Source organism: Ranitomeya variabilis, chromosome 3, assembly GCF_051348905.1.
Source record: "Ranitomeya variabilis isolate aRanVar5 chromosome 3, aRanVar5.hap1, whole genome shotgun sequence".
NCBI classification, from domain to species: domain Eukaryota; kingdom Metazoa; phylum Chordata; class Amphibia; order Anura; family Dendrobatidae; genus Ranitomeya; species Ranitomeya variabilis.
In genome coordinates this window covers 714,224,784-714,244,275 of record NC_135234.1, presented here as the reverse complement: position 1 = coordinate 714,244,275, position 19,492 = coordinate 714,224,784, and the positions used below count along the sequence as shown (strand labels likewise).

The following is a 19,492-nucleotide window of genomic DNA, read 5'->3' as shown; positions in this document are numbered from 1 at the left end:
GGGGGCACTGCTAGACCTAATATTAACCAACAGGCCAGACCGCATATCAAATATAAGGGTTGGGGGTCACTTGGGAATAGTGATCACAAAATAATAAGTTTTCATGTATCCTTTAATAAGATGTGTAGTAGAGGGGTGACAAGGACACTAAACTTCAGGAGGGCAAATTTCCAACGGATGAGAGATGATCTTGGTGCAATTAACTGGGACGATATCCTGAGACATAAAAGTACACAAAGAAAATGGGAGACGTTTATTAGCATCCTGGATAGGACCTGTGCACAGTATATACCGTATGGGAATAAACATACTAGAAATAGGAGGAAACCAATATGGCTAAATAGAGCTGTAAGGGGCGCAATAAGGGACAAAAAGAAAGCATTTAGAGAATTAAAGGAAGTAGGCAGTGATAAGGCATTAAATAAATACAGAAAATTAAATAAATTCTGTAAAAAGCAAATCAAGGCAGCAAAGATTGAGACAGAGAGACTCATTGCCAGAGAGAGTAAAAATAATCCCAAAATATTCTTTAACTACATAAATAGTAAGAAACTAAAAAATGAAAGTGTTGGCCCCCTTAAAAATAGTCTGGGTGAAATGGTGGATGAGGATGAGGAAAAAGCCAATATGCTAAATGACCTTTTTTCATCAGTATTTACACAAGAAAATCCCATGGCAGCCAATATGACTAGTGATAACAAAAATTCCCCATTAAGTGTCACCTGCTTATCCCAGCAGGAAGTACGGCGGCGTCTAAAAATCACTAAAATTGACAAATCTCCGGGCCCGGATGGGATACACCCCCGAGTACTGCAGGAATTAAGTACAGTCATTGATAGACCATTATTTTTAATCTTTAAAGAGTCCATAATAACAAGGTCTGTACCACAGGACTGGCGTATAGCAAATGTGGTGCCAATATTCAAAAAAGGGGCAAAAACTGAACTCGTAAATTATAGGCCAGTAAGCTTAACCTCTACTGTGGGTAAAATCCTGGAGGGCATTCTAAGGGATGCTATGCTGGAGTATCTGAAGAGGAAGAACCTCATGACCCAGTATCAGCACGGGTTTACTAGGGACCGTTCATGTCAGACTAATTTGATCAGCTTCTATGAAGAGGTAAGTTCCGGACTGGACCAAGGGAACCCAGTAGATGTAGTGTATATGGACTTTTCAAAAGCTTTTGATACGGTGCCACACAAAAGGTTGTTACATAAAATGAGAATAATGGGGATAGGGGAAAATATGTGTAAGTGGGTTGAGAGCTGGCTCAGGGATAGGAAACAAAGTGTGGTTATTAATGGAGCACATTCGGACTGGGTCGCGGTTAGCAGTGGGGTACCACAGGGGTCAGTATTGGGCCCTCTTCTTTTTAACATATTTATTAATGACCTTGTAGGGGCATTCAGAGTAGAATTTCAATATTTGCAGATGACACTAAACTCTGCAGGGTAATCAATACAGGGGAGGACAATTTTATATTACAGGATGATTTATGTAAACTAGAAGCTTGGGCTGATAAATGGCAAATGAGCTTTAATGGGGATAAATGTAAGGTCATGCACTTGGGTAGAAGTAATAAGATGTATAACTATGTGCTTAATTCTAAAACTCTGGGCAAAACCGTCAATGAAAAAGACCTGGGTGTATGGGTGGATGACAAACTCATGTTCAGTGGCCAGTGTCAGGCAGCTGCTACAAAGGCAAATAAAATAATGGGATGTATTAAAAGAGGCATAGATGCTCATGAGGAGAACATAATTTTACCTCTCTACAAGTCACTAGTTCGACCACACTTAGAATACTGTGCACAGTTCTGGTCTCCGGTGTATAAGAAAGACATAGCTGAACTAGAGCGGGTGCAGAGAAGAGCGACCAAGGTTATTAGAATACTGGGGGGTCTGCAATACCAAGATAGGTTATTACACTTGGGGCTATTTAGTTTGGAAAAACGAAGGCTAAGGGGTGATCTTATGTTAATGTATAAATATATGAAGGGACAGTACAAAGACCTTTCTGATGATCTTTTTAATCATAGACCGGTGACAGGGACAAGGGGGCATCCTCTATGTCTGGAGGAAAAAAGGTTTAAGCATAATAACAGACGCGGATTCTTTACTGTAAGAGCAGTGAGACTATGGAACTCTCTGCCGTATGAGGTTGTAATGAGTGACTCATTACTTAAATTTAAGAGGGGACTGGATACCTTTCTTGAAAAGTATAATGTTACAGGGTATAGACACTAGATTCCTTGATAAGGCGTTGATCCAGGGAACTAGTCTGATTGCCGTAGGTGGAGTCGGGAAGGAATTTTTTTCCCCAATGTGGAGCTTACTCTTACCACATGGGTTTTTTTTGCCTTCCTCTGGATCAACATGTTAGGTTAGGCTATGGGTTGAACTAGATGGACTTAAAGTCTTCCTTCAACCTTAATAATTATGTAACTATGTAACATATATGTAAACTTCGAAATGCATCTGGCTTGGCTAATATGAGCCACATAACACTACATACCATCGCCCGATTGCTTATACTACATACTGCAATACCACAGTATAGCAGTATATAGGATAAAATCACAGTTTCCTATGAAGCCAAGCTACAAGCTAGGAGCAGGCATGGGAGTCTTCAGAAGAGCTCTGAAACATTAGGCTCACTTTGTTTTTCAGTAGCCACATAAAAATAATAGATCTACAGAGACTGCAGCCACATAGAAATAATAGACCTGCCAAGTATTTTCTGTGCATGTTCTGAAATGGGCAAAGGTCATTATGCAGAAAGGTGGATGAAGTGAGCTGTGACATCAACCACTGTGAATGATGGAACCAGTATGTGCATAGAGGTGTTATTTTTTTTTTATCATGTCTGCGATGATAATGACACTGCTGAAAAGTCTTCTGAACAGAATAGGAAGTATGAGTCTAGTATTGAGAAAATTGCAAATTGCAAGATATATACTGTATGTATATATTGATCTAGAAAATTGAAAGAAAACTATTAAAACATAAAAAAATGTATTTAACATAATAATCATATTTAACCAGTAGTTCATTTTCTGATGGCACATTCCCTTCAACCCTTTACCCATGTGTGATGCACATGTATCTCACACATCAGGGGCTAATAGGGAGCAGACTCAAGAGCACAATACACACATGGTGAATGCCAGCTGTGTAATACAGCTATACAGCTGGCATTCACCTCTTAACAGCTGAGACAAGAGCTGACCGCGGCATATAAGGTGAGCGGTCCATGTGGCGAGCCATTTTGGGAAGGTATAAAGAAAACTCCTTGCTCCATCATAGTTTTTCCCCTTACTACTGGCTTATATATTATAACCAATATAAAAGACATTTAAAAAATTGCCTTGTGTGACCCTGGCCTACAAATAAAAGAACCAATATCATTAAAGCCAATGTAAATTTACAGGGCACATTAAATATGGAACATTTTGGAAATACTCAAAAAAAATATAAATTTAAAATGCAGGAAACATATGACTCTTTAAACTTGGAGCAAACCACTACTTTCAGTAACACATCAGCGTTAACATCTGTATAATCTCTATCATTATTAATATGAATTTCACATATATTGTCTTTTATTTTTGTCTCGTTGAAAATATACATAATAAAACATGATGACAGAAACACGGAGAATTGTGCTGCTTTTAATTTTTTTTTCATACAAGCTTTGCGCTGTAATCCTTTCACGGCAAGCTGTTTAACCTAAGAGGAAATAGAACATGTCCTACTTTCTCCTGTGTTTAATCGATCATTTGTTTGGCTGTACGCACATTATTATGCATTTTTCTTCAAGGGAATCAATTATCTATTTGGAGTTATCTTATCTACTCTTCAGCCGGTAGTAAAAAAAAGATAATAATAATAATAATAATCTAAAAATTATGAAACACTAGGGATAAGGATCAATCAGTGTAAAGTGGAGACAAAATCAGGAGCCAACAAAAATTTTCACCACCTGATAAAAGAAAAAAAAATAGAGGGTTAAAGGGGTTGGCTACTTTACCTTAATTCTAACAAATATGTAGGGTATTACAGGTTCTCCTCCAGCTCTTTTCAGTGCCGCCTTCCTCTCACTGCGCACATCTCTTGTCCACAATATGGCTGCTGATGGAGGAACATGTGACCAGACCTAAGAAAAAAAGAGAGATTGTTCCAGCTTCCAAGTAGCCCAAAAGGAGTAACTTATTGCTTGCATATAAAACCAGACTTATGGGGGCAAGTTCACATGAGCAAATAGCAGCGTATAGCAGCTACGCGTTTCAAACACACTAGGCGTTCTTTGACAAAGGTCATGCTAACTTGCCCCCATAAGTCTGGTTTTATATGCAACTACTAGACTACTACTTGGAATCTGGAACAATCTCTCTTTTTTTCTTTGATCTTATCAGCGAGTAACTACACGTGCTCCGTGCTTCCCCACACCACAAGCCGCATCAGGTGAGCTGTTTTTTTGCTTTGTTTTCTACTATGTGACCAGACCTGTCCATCAGTCTCCTCCAACCGTTGAAAAGCTTTCCTCTGTGAAGTGATTTTCAGCAAAAGGATGCAGTCTTATAGTTGTGGCCATAAGTATTGAGACTAAAACAAATTTAGATGTTCACAAAGTTTGCTGCTTCCGTTTAGATCTCTTAGTTGGATATTTCCATGCCTACTGGAGTAACATTTCATATGTTTTTACACTTGAAATCAACAAATACATCAAGTTTATGTAAAGACAGTGTTGTTCCTTATTTTTCCAGACCACTACCCTTCGCCCTGGCAGCTGGATATCAGCTTCTGGGCCAAATCTGGATTGATGACCGCCTATTCTTGACTAGGTAGAGCTTGGAGTTTATCACAATTTTTGTGTTCAGCCATCAAGTCGCCATGGCTCAAGATCGAGCCAAAGGCCATTAAAAAAACCCAAAACAATTGCTCCAGTATTCACCTGCTTCAAAACAATTGCGTCACCTTCATCTTCCATGGAGAAGAACATTCATCCAAATTCGTTTCACATACAGCATATCCTGTGTGTACGGAGCTCTCATCGCTCAATCAGTGACTCCAGCGAGCTCCGTTAATAGGAAATATTCCCAGACTGCACTTGTTTACAAGTCTAATGTCATGTCAAACATTTCACAGAAATCAACGCCAGATACATCCCATGCTAAGCCGCTGTCCTGGAAAACAAATGCGATCAATTCAATCAGCCAGATTTCCTGCTCTGTCCAGGGTGAGGACGCACAAACCTGCCCTACATCTCGGAATGGAATGAAACAACATATTCCAGTTATTATCATTCTCACACCTTTTCTCAATAGTCATTGCCGGTAAGTCAGACCGGCTCCATTGTTTTTGATAATACACAGAGTGACATTTTTTACTTTGGCTCTTGTTTTATATTTTCTAGAAAAAATTATATTGCTGCCAATAAAGCCCTTGCTGCACACAGTGTGGGTAGTGGCTGCTCCACAGCTGTACCCAAGACATGAGAAGAGTCAACTGTAACAGTCCTGCTGCAATAGATGGGCTGTTTCTGAGTTTAAATAATGCGGTTACATTGCACCCACTCAACATGATTGTGCGGTGGCCAAGGCTTCCTTCAGCAAAAGTCTGCCATGATTATATGCCTATTGGAGTGGACCTGCGTGCTGCAGATTGGTTGCAGAATTTTCTATTCTATTTTCTATTTTGTCTATTCTTTTGCATGGGGCTTGCAAAATAAACAAATAGCATGCATTTACCACCAAAACAACCCCATACAAATGAAAATGAAGGTACCTGGTTTTCAGTCACAGAAAAAGATGCAGCAAATCTGGCACATGTGATCATTATATATACTGTATGTTCTTTAGGTAGCAATATAATTGATGTTCCTCGCAAACAGCCCATACACATACAGGCTAGTTCAGCTAAGCATGCATATCAGGGGAATAATGCACTGTCAGACACCTCTAGGGGCTGCTTATCTGAGTGGAACAGGCTGCCACCAGAGGTGGTGAGTTCTCCTTCAATGGAAGTCTTCAAATAGAGACTGGACAGACGTCTGTCCGAGATGGGTTAGTGAATCCTGCATTGAGCAGGGGGTTGGACACGATGACCCAGGAGGTCCCTTCCAGCTCTAACATTCTAGGATTCTACAGTATGATCTATCTTAGGGTAGGTTCACACAAGAGTATAAAAAAAAAATCAGTCACATTCGTCCAGAAAAGTGGGAATTGTTTTGTACAATGTTTTTTTACAGCAGCATCTATTAATCTTTTACAAGACCATTTACAGTTTCCTATTTTAGAATTGCAATGTATCCGTAAAATTCCAAAAAAGACATTGGGTAGTTATGTCAATAGGATAAAAGATAGGGAAGTACAATAACGGCAGGTAGACTAGGACATTAGGATAGGAAACCGTAAATGTTTGGGACTAGCCCAGATTGCGAGGGGGATAGGGCAACTAAAACGAGTACCACTTCCTGTTTTAGGCAGATCGTGTGAGAGTTCGTTGAGTGACAGTAACAAGATCAAGTTCAAGATGCAGTGGGCTACTAGCAGAAGCGAGTACATATTGTTCTAGGCAACGTCGGGAGAATAAGCCTCGAAATAGGTGATATGGAGAGCACCTTAACCCTTCCCATACAGAGGAAGATGTACGTGGAACCGCGTGAGGGAAAGGTAACGGATCTTGGCAATACTGCGGGGCTGGACAAGAAATCCCTGGGGCTAACAGGAGAAGTAGGGATAGTCCAGGTGGAACGGAAAGTAAAGCGGGAAATGTATTGTATTACTGAAACAAGAAATGGAGGGTGCTGTTGTGATCCGGTGGTAGGATCTCAAAACTGACCTGACACATATGACCAGAATATAGGACAAGTTCTGGGGATGTGGAAACTATACTGACCGCAATCCTGATCCTATCCACACACACTAAAGGTAGCCATGGGGCGTTCCTAAAAACCTAGACGCCTCTTTCACAGCCTGAGAAACTGACTACCCCTAGAGAGAAAGCAAAGACCTCACTTGCCTCAGAGAAATAACCCCAAAGTTTTAGACAGCCCCCCACAAATAATAACGGTGAGTTAAGGGGAAAATACAAACGTAGAAATGAAACAGGTTTAGCAAATGAGGCCCGCTAACACTAGATAGACAGAAAATAGATAGGAGTCTGTGCGGTCAGTACAAAAACTATCAAAAATAAACCACGCAGAGAAAACAAGAACCCTCACACCGACTCACGATGTGAGGGGCGCACTCTGCACCCCAGAACTAACCAGCAAGCGAAAAATCACATAATAGCAAGCTGGACTGAACTCATTATATACTGAGAAACGTTTTCAAGGAAATAATGAGCAAGAGTAACAAACAAACTTAGCTTCTCCGGCAGGAGAGCACAGAATCAGGACTGAATACACCGACAGCAGGCAACAAGTGAAGGTCCAGGTGGAATTAAATAGGGACCAGTCATAGCAGGAAATGAGGCAGCTGAGCCCTGCTACAGACCCGCAGTAACGCTAAAGGCCACCAGAGGGAGCCCAGATGGAATTCACAACAGGGTGCTTTGCCGATACTGCGTGTACAATCTGATGTACTTGAACTGTCCAGTAAACTTTTATACGTGGAAATGAACTGGACGTCTCCTGAATAATGTGTGGCTGTTCCTGAAGATGGAGAACACAAGACAGCGGAGGCCTATGGCCTACAAGTTAGTGTAATGTACCCTACACTAGGACACGTTTTTCCTGTTAAGTAACATGGAGCAGCAGCTCGACCACAGCTACTGCCCTCTGGCACCTTACAAAGGGAATGTGGCAATTTATGTACCTTATATTTACAGTTAAAGAAGTTTTCTTATCATTTACTTTCACTTGCGCACTGCTCCCCGGCCTTCCTGCTTGCCTGGGGGCCATGAGCTCCTGATTGATTGGCAGTTTGGACCAGCATCATGGTTGCACCTCTGACCTGAACCTGAGCATTGTCCTATGCTGCAAGCACAGATACCTTAGCCTCTGCAGCATCAGAGGAGCGCAAGGACGCTAGAGCTGGCTGGATCGTGACATCCGGTCAGCTTCAGAGCAGAGCTTACAAGCTTTATAGAAAAGAGCTTCTAAGTACTGCACTGTATGGCTAGCAGAGCAGCCACCTCTGATAGCCTGCACGAATGGCCGGAAACCTAGGACACTAAGCAATAAAATTAAAAATCCCTCCGTTCTTACGAGCAGAGAGGATTTCTATAAAGAATACAATTGAATAGTTGCTTGTTTTTACAATTACTTTGTAGTTTAACCTATTAAATATAATGTAAATAACATTTTACTTATTCTCTCTGGGATAGCTGCCCACACTAACATTTATATTAGTATTTCACAATACAGAAAATACAAAATAATATGAAGATAATGAATCTGTGAAGATAAATTACAATATCTAGGCACCGAGGACCGAGCCGCATGGGAGACTAGTCAGGCACGGGGAAAGGCAAGTCTCTGGTGGCTTCTCCCTGCCTGCTGCCCTTGAGTGACAGGTCTCTCCCTATACAGGTACACAGGAAAGACCTGTCACTCCAGAGTAGAGGGTTGGGAGAAGCCACTGTGGACCCGCCTGTCTGACTAGTCTCCCTTGTGGATCGGTCCATGGTGACATTTAAACTATTTTTTCCTATGAAACACTCCAGAGTTTTAGAGTTAAACATATATGGCTAAAATCATACATCCAGAGTCGGACTCATGTATTGGTAGCTCCATATTGGTGAAGTTAGCCAGGACTGGCACGTAAGCACTAAGAATTGCAATATTTTTGCACAACTTACAAGATGCACAAAAATATTGCGACTTATTAAAGTGTTTTACACCAGGATTCTGGCTTAACACCTTAATGAATCGGCCCCTTGATCTTCATTGCATATACCGTATATTATTTCCTATGGGATTTTTGGGGATTGCTAATAAAAATGATAATTTTATTGAAACAGAGAAGTGTTTTTTTGTGCCATTTTGCCAAATTATCTAAAGTTCTAAGATTTAATTTTTCTACTGTTACTTTCAGAACTCTCAGAAACCTGTAAAAACTGACTCATTTATTGTCTGGCACCAATGCTTGTTAGTGGGGATGGATTGTGGCCATTTTATACACTGTTTACCTGCAGATGAAAAGAAAAATTGATTGCAGCAGGTTAATATTTCGCAGCCAAGCTGCCTGTCAGGAAAGGAATATATATTAGTATAAAGCAAAAAAGAGTAAAATGAATATTTCTCCAGGGAAAACATGAAAGTTAATACACATCGAATAGCAGGATAACCATGCCTAGCACCCCGGAGTGCATGGCGTACTGCTGAGATTGTAGGGTATAAAAATATTTCAGATTAGCGGCATAATGTATAGTATATATATATATATATATATATATATATATATATATATATATAATGTAATAATTAGTTTGTTTGTTCTTTTCAACATTGGACTTTTATCAGATCATTTGTTTTTGGTGGAATTACCTTTTAATTGTACATATAAGAGTGATGACAATTGTGATTATACAGACAGGGATTCTACAATCTTCCATTTATTTTCTTTAAAAAAAAAAGAAGATTGTAAAAAAAGATCCCAATAGGCACGGTTTACACAAGGAATTGGTGCCGTGTATTTTGCTGCAGTAAAGTGCTACATATGTATGTACAGTTCTGTCCTGCTAAGGCCAAATTCAGACGTCCCTGAAACACAGTCCGTGTGTTTGGATTGGCATCAGGCATCCCAACTTAAATCAACAGTGTCTTATATCCCTATGAGCCAGGAAACCTGCGTGCGGACAGTCCATCTGTCACGGGTTTTACATGGGCTGTGTTTCCCAGATGTCTGAATGAGGCCTTACACACATCTGACCAATTTTAACCACAGAGTCTACAAACCAAATTGGTTCTTATTTGGATGATTTCACATAGTGTTTTAACCCTCAGTCAGTGGCTCTGTTGTGGATTACAATCGAACCCTCTGCAAAATGGGATTTGGGCTAATGCGCCGATGATACCATTGACTATAATGATGTAGACTGAGTCACTGTGCTCTGACGTGCGTCATTTTCGGCCATATACACCTAATGAGGCAGGCAGTAAGAGATAGTCTTCTACGTCTTGTTGCTCGCCTCAACTAGGATTACAAAGACAAAAGGTATATCAGAAATCACACCTGACATCAACTCCAAGCCCGATTACCCTGATTGCCAACGCACCAGGGCAATTGGGAAGAACTGGGCAAAGCACCAGATATTATTATTATTATTTATTTATATAGCACCATTGATTCCATGATGCTGTACATGAGAAGGGGTTACATACAAGTTACAGATATCACTTACAGTAAGCAAACTAACAATGACAGACTGATACAGAGGGGCGAGGACCCTGCCCTTGCGGGCTTACATTCTACAGGATGGTGAGGAAGGAGACAATAGGTTGAGGGTTGCAGGAGCTCCGGTGTTGGTGAGGCGGTAGCTTCGGTAGTGATGAGGAGGCGGCGGGGTCAGTGCAGGCTGTAGGCTTTCCTGAAGAGGTGTGCTTTGAGGTTCCGTCTGAAGGATCCGAATGTGGTTGATAGTCGGACGTGTTGAGGCAAAGAATTCCAGAGGATGGGGGATATTCTGGAGAAGTCTTGGAGGCAGTTGGGTGAGGAGCGAATAAGTGTGGAGGAGAGAAGGAGGTCTTGGGAGGACCGGAGATTACGTGAGCGAAGATATTGGGAGATTAGTTCAGAGATATATGGAGAAGACAGGTTATGGATGGCTTTGTAGGTTAGTATTAGTAATTTAAACTGGATATGCTGAGGAAATGGGAGCCAGTGAAGAGATTTGCAGAGGGGGGAAGCGGAGGAGTAGCGAGGAGAGAGATGGATTAGTCGGGCAGCAGATATGGCGCATCTCATGTGATGCTCCACTTCTAGGGTGGCTGAAAACTGGTATTTTTAGCCTGGAAAGTGCCCAATAACCAAGGACCTTCACAGTCTGATAAGCCTGAAGCTGTCTGCTTTACATTGGCTGGTTATCAAAAATAGGGGGCATTTTTTTTCTAATTATTTATTAGGTTAAATAAGGCTAAACACCGTTTAGTGGCACATGAAAGGCACTAAAGGCTGCTAATTTATTATATGTAGGGGGCTTGTGAAATTATATGTCTACAGGATATCTATCTATTCTATCTATCTATTATCTTTCTATCATCTATCTATCTAAGATCGCCTAATCATTTTTGTAAACTAGCTTTAAGTTACATAGAGCATTATAGAATGTAAAACATGATGTTAAAAACACATTGCATATGGATTGTATACGGATATAATACGGATGTCATATGGATGCTAGGCGAGAAAAAAATCTCACACTCGCATGACATACGGAATGCCATACGCATGACTCTTGCCAACTTTTCTGGCTGAGAATCTGTACGATATTATATATGCAGATGTGAGCGAACCCTTATAGATATGAAAAAAAAAGTTTTTCCACCTTCTCCTCAATAAAAAAAACTGATGAAGATCTGACCAAACTCTAATGAAAATCACTGATGAAACTTGGGACATTTTTGTCTTACGTGAAAAAAAATGATGTCTAAATGAGACCTTAGGGCTTAGGCTATGTTACCACAATGAGGTGGGGAATTTTTAATGTAGATTTTCTGCAGGATTTCTGCACTTATTAAATAAATTAGGTTACTTGCGTTTTTTTACATGTATTATTAGCGTATTTTTGACTCTGAGGTTTTTATCTCTGGTACGTTATGTATTAAATAAAGCTGCTTTGTTTTTGATACATCCCGGTATTTGACTTTGACAAAACTTTTTTGATGTGTTTTTAGTACATTTGTGAGTTTTTTACCTACGGATGTTCCGCGTGTAATGCAAGTCTATGGGAAAATCCAAGATTCCACCATAAACATTTACTCTCAGTTAGCTCATTGCTGGCAACTTATCTCCAGCAATAACAAAAGGATCAGGCTTTTGGCCAGGTTCACAATGCGTTAGTGCAGTCCGTTCAACGCATGCGTTAAAAGGACTGCGTTAACGCAAGTGCCGAAAAAGATCGCGTTATGCAATCTCGCTAGCGCAGATGCTCTATCTGCGCTAGCGGTGACGACCCGCGTCCAAGGGTCCGTCACAGAATGATGGCACATCGCTAGCGCATGCCGATTATGGCATGCGTTGGCGATGCGTCCGATAATAGGGGTTAATGGCAGCGTTAACGGACTGCGTTACACCGCATTACGTGAACCCAGACTAAAAAAATCAACAGCCCGATCCATATTTTCTCCAACATAAACTATTTATGAGAAGTAGAAGACCACCATAGTCATCAGAAGGTCTGCTGGTCCCACCAAAATCAGCAGATATCTTGTCCTTATGTGTATGGCCAGCTTTTTCGATCCCCCATACATGATTAGGAATGCATGTTTTCTCAGTAGGAAAAGGGGTGTAGGACAGATCTGGCAGCGGCTTATGTCTCTGAGAAAATGGAAGACTTGGTCAATCGAAATCTAATCTGCCATCTGGGAAGAGTATGTCCAATTCATTCACGAAAATGGGAGATAAACAACAGTACTTGGCCACAAACAATGTACGAAGCTGCCGTGTTTCGCTCCCTACATTGCTTGTATCAGACCGCAGATATCAGTGGGGTGCCAGGCTGTGACGTTAATCATTTTTTTAAGTTAAGAAAACCAAAATTAGGCAGAAAATCTAGTCTACGGGTGCTTAACATCAAATAAGAGCAATATACTAATATATTGTTATTGAAGGGACTGCTCCAGTTAGCGTGTCAGTGATGAAAAAGTAGAGCACAGAGTCCCCAGGGAACCGGTCCACTATTATGTCACTTGTGCTATCACAAGGCTTAAAGGAAAGCCATCATCAGAGAATGATCTATTGTTTAAATCAGATTTCCGTGCTACATTTATTTATTTTTTTTATTTTAATTTTTTTTTTCTTTTAGATTATGATCTTTATATAAAAAAAAATATAGTAATTTTGCAATTTCCACATGGGCCACTGGGGCTTTATTAGACTCACTAATTGTGATTTCAGGGAGAAATTTCAGCAAGGCTTTAAAATTCAGGCTTACAATGGCTGATAACTAGTGATAACATGTTATCCGAGCTTACTCGGGTGTTATCCGAGTATCTCGGGCATGCTCCAATAGTCCCAGCAGCTGCCTGTGTTGTGGCTGTCTTACAGGCCTGAATCATGCAGCCATGGGGACTGGAACATATTCGAGCACGCCCAAGATACTCGGATAACACCCGAGCATGCTCACTCAGAGTCATCATTACTGATAATGCCTCTATAAACAACTGACTGTCATGTCGGACGCTATTCACACTAGGGCGTCCGACAGACAGCGGTAATTCCACATTCGTCCACTATGCGCTCAGTGGCGCCGGCTAGATTTCATCTAGGTTGTTCGGGGGTTAATCTAGCTGGTACTCGGATTGGAGGCTGGGTCTCGCCCACTGCCTTTAAATAGTTCTGCTGGGCTTTGGGCGTCGCTGATTATAGCTTGTGTCTTGTGCCTGGTGATCTCGGTCTGGAGTGGTGGTCTAGGAGAGGAAATATCGTATCTGGTGGTGTATTATCCTTCGTCATATTTCTCCTTCCTATATTTGTATTTTGCCCTGCGCACATTATAGTGTTTTCCTGTGTGTCTGCGGCGTGGTGCGTTTTTAGTTTTCCCTGTCTGTGCTTTCTGTAGGGGCTGGTGTGAGGTTTTATCACTGGGTGGCGGGTGGAGGTTTCAGCTTAGTACTGAAACAGGAGTCAGGGTCAGGCCTGGCGGCCCAGACATGCACACCTTCAGTGTAAATTCTGGGAGAGGGACAGACAGGGTTTCCCTAGTCTGAGGGATATTGCAGGGGCCCGGGTAATCAGCTGTAGTCTACCCAGTACCCCCGTGACACTGACCCACCGATCACAATAGATGATGTTACCGCTGACCCTGCTTCCCTCCATTCACAATGACCTTTGCACACACACATTAGATGCTTCAATTCCAAAGATAGGGTCGGAGTCTGACCACTGTGGCTGTGTACATGTGGATTTACTGAATTAATAGAGTTAACCCGGTCCCTAACCCTAATTGCTAAAAAGCCCCAGTGGCCATGGTGTAAATTGCAATATTTCGATATTTTAATACATATTAGATATGTTAAAAAAATGATTTTTTTAAATAAAACATTTAAGACAAAAACTTGATTTAAGTAAAAAGTCACATTCTGATAATAGAATTTTCTAAGCAATGGTGGGAAATTGAGACCACTCTATATCTATTCCATTACTCTATAGATACCTTTAATTGGAATTGATGTTTAAAGTGAATAATTTGTCCAAAAATATTATTTTTTTTTGGGTATTTTTCTATGTATTTTCCTTGCCACAATCTATCTAAAATATCAAAAAATTCAGTAGTTTTCGCTCAGCATCATATTAGGTCAACATTGCCTGTTTTATAAAGATCATTATACAGTCTCATAGAGGTCACTGGAGGCAGATAATACAGAACCGACACTGACAATAAGGCCAGTATTTCACATCAGTATGTGTAAGCCAAAACCAGGAGTGGGTGATAAATACAGAAGTGGTGCATATGTTTCTATTATACTTTTCCTCCGATTGTTCCACTCCTGATTTTGGCTTACAGATACTGATGTGAAATCCTGACCAAATACGGCTAGTGTGAACGTGGCCTGAGTGATGGCCTCCCCTCTCCCTGCGCAGTAAGCACTGCACAGATCACAGCCCATGCCCACAACACTCTGCACACGTCTCCGTGTCGATTTCTAATGTCCATGTGACTGCTGTACAGAAAATCTCCAAAATGATGATCAGAGGAAGATGGTTGCTGCATAATAAAACTAAAAAAAAGTTTTTAAAAATCCCCAAAAATGCATAGATTATTAAAAAAATTTTTAGATTTGATACATTTCTATTGACATGTTCATACTGATTATTGGAATCTTGGAATTTCCTATACTCTACTGATCAAATATAAAGCAAATATAGAAGTGACTCAGCTGCAGCTTCTCCGACACATAATATCGTGGGAGATGTAGAAGAAACGTGTAAAGAAAAAAAAATGCTTCAGTTACAGGATCCGTGCAGCTGTTCTCTCACTCTGACAAAACCCCCGCTTGATATCAGCACTGAGAAGGTGTGTGAATCGGAGGAGATGTCCCAGATTGCACTGGTTCTGGTCTTAGTGGCTGAAGCTTTGTTGCTAGGGAGAGAAATGGAGGAGCTTCTCAGGAGGCCACTTTGGCACGACGAGTGGGGGAATTGAGGCTACAGTTCCACTACTGATCACATTAAGTGTTACATAGGGTCATCGTCAAGGACCGGTCAGGTCCATAGACTGGTCAGGAACACAGACTGGTCAGGTCCATAGTCTGGTCAGGTCCATAGACTGGTCAGGACCACAGACTGGTCAGGTCCATAAACTGGTCAGGTCCATAGACTGTTCAGGTCCATAAACTGGTCAGGTCCATAGCCTGGTCAGATCCATAGACTGGTCAGGACCACAGACTGGTCAGGACCACAGACTGGTCAGGTCCATAGCCTGGTCTGTGTAGCTATGGAGGAAACATGAAATGCTCTGATTGAAGCTGTAGCATCCTCCAAGCGCACACAACAGAGCATTATCAGGAGCTGGATCGGCTAAAGGAGACTCGAAAAGCATTTGTCAAAACAATCGCTGAGAGTTCATTAAAAGAGTGATGTCAGGTGAAATGTGTGACGGTCAGGTATGAAAGCTAAAATGGCACCCCAATGCAAATCTATAAACTATGGGCACATAGATACCCTCCAAATGGAAATGATAGATTTTGTGGTAGAACAGGAATAGGGCTTGGTGTGCACACTTCTCTGACTATTGATCTGCTGTGACTGCTAGGGAAAAAGGAATATGAGATTGCTGTGACTACTAGGGAAGAAGAGGAAACTGCTATAACTACTGTGGAAGTGCAGGTCTGATGTGACTATTAGGAAGAAAAGGAATATGAGGTTTGCGTGACTATAAAGGAAGCGGAGGAGACTGCTAGGCCCACGACTAGTAAGGAAGTGAGGGTTTGATTTGACTGCTAGGGAGAAATATAATATGAAGTTGCTGTGATTGCTGGGGAAGCAGAGGAAACTGCAACAACAACTGAGGAAGTGGAGGTCTGATGGGACTACTAAAGAGAAACGTAATATAAGGTTTCTGTGACTACAGAGAAGCAGAGGAGACTGCTATGACTACTAAAGAACTGGGGGTTCGATGTGACTACTAGGGAGAAAAGTAATATGAGGTTGCTGTGACTACTAGGGAAGCAGAGGGGACTGCTATGACGGTTAACTTAGTGGATGGGGGGTCTGCTGTAACTACTAAAGAAGTGAATGGAGGGCTGCTTTGACTACTGGAAAAGTGTGTGTGTGTGGGAGGGTCTGCTGTGACCCCCAGGGAAGTCTTTCTGCTCTATGGATGTACTGCGATGACTAATGGGGAAGTCAAGGTGGATACTACTATTAGAGAGTAGGAGACAGACACTTGTGTGACTATCATTTAGAGTGGCTTTATTTCGTCTAATGGGGCGAAGGCAAAACCTCCAGTGATGTGCAACGGTAGGCGGACTTAGTCCAGGTTACAGGACTTTGGGTAATTTTCTTTTCAATCTTCCTTCACCTACTGTAGTTATGTGGACTAGTCCTCCAGCATATTGCTGCCAGGTCCTTAGATTGTGAGCAGTCTCCCACACATGGCTCAGCTCTAGGCCGTCATTAATGTATGGTACCCACAGTAAAGTGGCCATGACTGGTATAACAGGAGGCTGTCTAATAGGCCACAGCTCAGAGAGACCCCCCTCCACTTGGCACTACAGCCACGTGTCTTCCCATAGAGTCCATCTCATTTAAATGGACAGGACTGCTCCTGTTATCTTGTTATTCCTCCGTTATCCCTCTTAGAGGTTTATGAACAAATTGACAACTGGGTGTTACTAGTCGGGGGCGTCTCCCTACACAATCTGACTCTGCCCAATCAGTGCTAAGAGTATCCGACTCTGTAGAGACACGGCCCTTTGGCAAGAAAAATAGCAAGACCCAACAATCAATTTCTTCCCAAATTTCTAGAATGAATAACTAAGGAATGGCACAAAGCAATGAGTTATGAGAAAAGATTCTCCAGGATTGTCGTTTCATTAAAGGGGTTGTCTGGGGAAAATACATGATCACCTATCCACAGTGGAAAATAATAGATCGGTGATGGCCTGACCATTGGGACCTCTACCGATCGGCACATTGGGGCCCTTTTATCCCTGCTAGATCACCTCTCCATTAATTCTCCATGGAAATGTAGGAACGCTGTGCCCAGCTTTATTCGACAATCCCCATAGAGAACGAATGCAGCGCCGGTTGAACATATGTACCAATTCTAGCGGGATAAAAGTGCCCCATTCTGATGATCAGAGAGGGTCCCAGCACTGAAGATCATTTCTTTTCAGGAGAAAGCTCCGTTAATAATCTAAGTACTCACACTTACACATCTGTAGATCCCCTTTAAATGGAATTCAACAGTACAAACTGCATCCACTATTATATAAGTGTCTTGGACCTGATAAGCCTGGTGTATTTATCATGTATCCATAGAAAAATGATTTTTCAGAGTGAGTACGTCAGCCTTACCAGGTCTAACATATCTATTTAATAACGCATGCAGTTTGTATTTTGACATCTGGCAACAGCTAATATATCGATGTGCAAGAAGAGACATTATGGATGCAGCAGTCGTGCCTTTACGGCAGCCGCAATTGTTTGCATGCTCATCAAATGTTACAGGGAGGTCACCCAAGGGAAGAAAAAAAATGGACTGACGAGGGGGTATCACTGAGAGTGACAACTTTTCATTTTATGACATGCTGCCATTAAAAATCCGCCAACCTGTTTGAAGTCTTCAATATGGTGACAACATACATGGAAGTAGGATTCTAATCGTGACGTTGCTCTCAGCCGATGCAGCAGATAAAGTTTTCCTCTGGCCCCAGAGTCAGCCAAGGTAAATGTTTCCATAAGTCGGCTATGTTTTGGCAGCAGGCTTCCTCCCGATCTGCGGCGGGGCATACACCTCTGTAATCAATGCTGCCAGTAACTCACCAGCACCCAAAGATCAACAGCTGACACATCTCGTCTTACAGCAAATATACCCACGGGAGAAAGTGGATCCTTTCCATGATTTTCACACATGGGACGGGGTGGATTTAACCCCTTCTCTGCCCCCTAGCTGTGCAACATCCTGCAGAGGCTTGGGAAGATCCAATGCCGCCTGCTACAGAATTTTTTTTTTTTATCAACACATCTGTATTAGGATGTGTAATTATCATGTCATTTATAGAGCCAAGCCAGTGATGCCAACAGAGCAAGCAAAGGAGTTGCAGGTACCCATTGCATCAGAGGGGACGCTGGCCATACTGCTAGGAGACCACAACAAAAGAATTCAATTAGGCATCACTGATTCCAGAATACCAACCGGAGGCACGGACCGCTCTGGTACTAAATGAACGCCTCCAAGGATCCCTATGGTTATATGAACCCTAAATTGGTGTGTGCGACACGTCGGTTATGTCCATCATGTGCAATCAGCTGGATACTTTACATACTCGGCGCTGGTACAAGGAAAAAAAAAAAAAAGATGCATTTTGCATATGTTGCAGGTTTTTCCGATTCACAATTTCACATACATCTTCCCCTGGACTATGCTTTCCCAGCGCAATACTCAACTTTCCCACTGCACCAAGGAAACGAATTACAGAATATCATTTCCACATGTCACCCAATGAAAGTTCGCTCAAAGTCAATATTGAAGAATATTAGCAATTGTGCAGAATTTATAGAATATGTGCAAAACAAAGGAAGCTCCATCTGACAGTAAGTAGGCAGCCCTGCCCAATGTCAGAGCTCATAATACACACCCCCACACATCATGCATCAATGAGCTGTAGACCCCCTTACCCCTCTCTCCTCCCCCCACCCTTAGAAATAAAGAAGTTAACTCACCCCCTGTCTGTGATATCCCCCTAGGCAACAAGCCAGGGTGGCGCTGGCAGCACATACATGTGTCAGATACACAGAATAGTCCTGGTCGCCCAATATGCCTGAGTGGGAGAGGTGACGGTCAGAGTGCCCCCTCCCTCCTCCTTCGCCTATTGCTGCTGCTGACACTCCTGCCAAGGCTCCGCTGCAGCTCAGCCCAGACTATGGTTACCCAGGAAACCTAAAAACCCACCCCATCCTAGTATAGAAAGCCAGTGGTGTCCTTGACTGACAGTCACTCTGGACCAATAGGCTTTGAGCAGGGAGTATGAGATTGCTCATGCAGTTGCTGTAGCCTGGTAAAAAGCAAGTGACAGGTTAGGGATCAGAGTACCTACCTCTGGAGTTGGGATCGGCGTAAGCATTAGTATTTATTATTATTATTTGTTTATATAGCACCAT

The 19,492-nt window shown here is 41.9% G+C and overlaps 1 protein-coding gene across 2 annotated transcripts in view; it reads right to left on the bottom strand.

Moving 5' to 3' along the window:
- Positions 1-19,273, bottom strand: part of LNX2 (ligand of numb-protein X 2) — a 187,704-nt gene extending 168,431 nt beyond the window's left edge. Inside the window, exon 1 of one of the 2 annotated variants that reach the window (XM_077298294.1) lies at positions 19,055-19,273. The gene's annotated coding sequence lies outside the window, so the exon portion shown is untranslated. Of the gene's footprint in view, positions 1-17,941; positions 18,239-19,054 lie in introns of those variants that run through there. The other variant, XM_077298295.1, reaches the window with a different exon arrangement.
- Between the last annotated feature and the right edge of the window lie 219 nt (positions 19,274-19,492).